The sequence below is a fragment of the Pteropus medius genome, unplaced genomic scaffold (assembly GCF_902729225.1).
Source record: "Pteropus medius unplaced genomic scaffold, Ma_sr-lr_union100, whole genome shotgun sequence".
In the NCBI taxonomy this organism is placed as follows: Eukaryota; Metazoa; Chordata; class Mammalia; order Chiroptera; family Pteropodidae; genus Pteropus; species Pteropus medius.
In genome coordinates this window covers 25284327-25287857 of record NW_024342471.1, presented here as the reverse complement: position 1 = coordinate 25287857, position 3531 = coordinate 25284327, and positions in this window count along the sequence as shown.

The window sequence follows — 3531 nt, the reverse complement described above, 5'->3', positions numbered from 1 at the left end:
GGGAGGGAGGGAGGGAGGGAGGGTGGGTCTAAGATAGCCATGACTTCTAGGCCACATTCATCTCTAAACATATAGAATTCTTGGCTGATTTATTGGATTTCTACTCTTGTTGTCCACAACTGGCCCAACCTTTGAGGGTTTTCTTGGGAAAAGTACGGTCTCTAGATCACACGAACTATGTCTCGATACTAACTCTGCCGGCCACATCAGCACCGCGGTGGAGAAGCCACAGGTTGCACAGATGAGTGAGGCATCGAGGCGACACCAGAGGCTTGGCCAGGCTGCCAGACCCGTGGTTCCGGTCCAAACTGAAGACTAGCTCGTTGCGAGTCCCTGGGTAGGTCTCTTCCCTCTGGGCTGCAGAAACGAAAGGGCTGGATTTCTGGAAAAGACCAGCCAGCTCCAAAACCCGCCTGGAGATTCTCAGACACCCCCACTGTCGCATGAGCATCTCCAAACAGCACAGTCACTAGAGAAGGCCCTAGCCTTTCCAAAGCCACCTCTAAATGGGACAGGGCGGGGGGTGCTGCTCCACTCAAGCTAAGAGGTTCCTAGGATCCCACCGACTACATTTACAAAGCTTTGGCCTAAACCATTTACACTCTTCCGTGTCCTGTTACCATATAACCGAGCTGAAAAATAACCTCAAAGCCACCGATGGTATGTCCCACGAGCTCAATGGGGCACAGAGACACAGTCCTTCCCTGATACAGTCGCACGGGCACCGAGGCACATTTCCTGGAAGCACCGGGGCCTAAAGAGAGGAGAGCAACAGAGAAACCCTTCCGTGTGAGTTACGTGCCATGGGATTGTCGAGTTACGGCTCATAGGAAAAGTTAGCGAGACAAACTCCTCAGAGATGTGTGGGACCCACAGCTCATTCGCTGGCTTCCCTCCCGTCGGGCACAGCTCAAACGCGTCCCTGTGAAGCAGGCTAGAGTTTCCCTCCCCAGCCCCCAGGGACCCCAAAGAATTCCAGGTCGAACGGAGACATGAGAAGCCCACGTCTGCCTGGCACGGCCTCATTATAGCTTTATGCAAAGCTGCAGACAGATGTGGCCCAAAATAGTTGCCAGCAGTGGAAAAAAGGAGAGATAAAATAAGGAGCAGGAATTTTTTTTTTCTGAAGAGGAATTTAAAAAAATAGACACCACCACACATTCTTTTAAATAATCCGCAGGAAGCAGAGAAGACACCTTGCTAATTACCGGGGGGCTTCACCTTAGAAACCCCTCGGAACGACACGCCCGCCATTGCCACGACAATAAAGACACCCGATTCCTCCCATTGAATCGTCTGTGTCCTTGCGTCATGTCCTTTTGGTAGCTCGGACCCATCAACCCCTTATCTCAAAGTAAGGAGACTCGAGTCCCCCGAGAGACACAGGCTTTGTCACAGAACGAGAACTCAGGGCCAGGATTGGGGCGCCTTTATTACAAATGTTGAGGTTGCGTCGAGGAGTAAATTGTTGCGCCGATTTTGAATTTTTTAAACAATGTAGTGACCTGTGTTGTCTCGACGGCTGACTTTTCGGCATCTCCTTAAAGTCTGCGCCTGACATGGGGAGGTCGCTCATCTCACCCTATTCTCGACCCTGCAAGAACCCCACGGAAATCAGAGATCTGAAAATCCAGCAAAGACACACGTACACCTCTGCGCCCTCGCTGACTCGCTCCTGACTCTTGGCGAAGCTGTTTTACGCGCCCCTCCCCCCCACCCAAGGCCTGGGCGAAACTGTCCACCTGTGGGCCACCCATGCCATCGCTGAGAAAGGCCACGACGGCCTCAGCGCCTTTCTCACAGACTCATGAAGTGACCCCGTTTCTGCTTTTCGAATCAGTGGGCACAGGCCTCCCTGGCCGCCCTGTGAAGTCAGAGCTGAGAAGGCCATGAAGGATGGGAGGGCTGTGCCTCCGAGGCCTTCGAAGGTCGCCGAGTTCTCCAAAAGCTCTTGGCTCTTAAGAGGCACATGAGCAAGGCAACCAGACACCCCGTCCTGCTTGTCCGTTCCTGCAAGGCTTAATGAATGACCGGGAGCTGGCGGCACCCCAAGTGTGTCTGGACACGCGGTTCATCCAAGGGGCCATGGTCTGGGTGTATTTTCCCTCTAAGTAAAACTGGTTCCTATCCCAAATAGGGAGAAAGTGTGTGTGAGCGTGAGTGTGTGTATATGTGCGCACGCGCGCGTGTCCCACTTTAAAGAACTCTCTGTGAAATATGGCACGGGAGAGGTCATTTGTTCATGTTACGCAGCCGACCCATTCGCTACGGGCTCAAAAGCAGAGCACGGGTCACACAGAGCGACCTGGAGACGTGAAGGGGGCCCTTCTCCAGCGTCCCCCGGAGGTGTCGAGATGCCGAAGGCCCAGTGCGGGTGGCGGGCTGGAGGGACGAAGCCGTGGGGCATCCCAGCATGCCGCGGGGCCCTCCCTAAGGAAAACACTGTTGGCCTCCGGCTTCCTTTGTTTTACATTCTTGCAGGAATAAACGGCACCAGAGATGTCACAGCCTTTTCTCTTCCTTCAGATTTAAGGCCAAGTTCCTAGCTGCAACGTCCCTTTCATCTAGCAGAAATCCAAATTCTCCCTCCAAGGTCACGCAAGGTCACGACCTCTCTTTTCCAAGTCCTCACTGCAAGTCGAACAGCCCCCAGCCGCTTTGGAACGGAGCTCCGGGACATCTCCTCACCTACTCACACTCACTCTGGGGCAGAAAAGGGGGCTTTCAGTCCGAGTGAACAGGAAGGTCACCTCGTGTGAGCCAACTTTCCCAAGAAACGCTGAAACTAAGCCTCAAGACCCTCCAACGTTAAAGACACGCCTTGCCGTGATTCTAAGAGACGAGCGACGTGAACTCGTCACTGGGATCTGCACTCGCGCCAGGGTCCAGGGAGGACGCAGCCACGGAAGACGGGGAGCGAGAGGCCCACGACCCCACCTGCCCCCCGTCAGACGCCCGAGGCCCAGCACAGGGCTCGTCTGCCCGACGCCATCTTCTCTCACGTGCCCTGACTGATCCATTATTTCTTCAGAAACAGATGTCCATAGTATTTCCTGGGGTCGCTTCCTGGTGACCCGCACTTCAGGTCCCAGGTCCCAGGCGGTGCTGGGTGAGACGGGGCGTGAAGGCCCCAGGGCCCATGGCGTCCTCGGTCTGCAAATCACAAGGCGTCGCGGTTACTCCGGTGGCCTCCTGTGAGACCGTGATGCAGACAGACCACTTGCCAGGATTTCACGGTGACGCCTTGTAGCAGAGGTTCTGAACGGGTCACTCAGATTACTCTGAAATGCCGGGCCCACCTCCGGGGAGCGGAGGGAGCCCCAGGCGGTGGCTTCAAAGTACACGGGGCCCCAGTCCCCAAACACTCCGATTCTGTGCCCAGCTGGCAGGGAAGCAACAGGAAACAAGGAAGGAAGGACAGAAAGGGTGGGACCAAATGTCCTCGAGCTTGGAACGACCTTTGGCCACCAGAGTCCTTATCAAGTTGCTTATCAGCTGCAAAGGCACGGCTTTCCCAGGATCTGCACACCT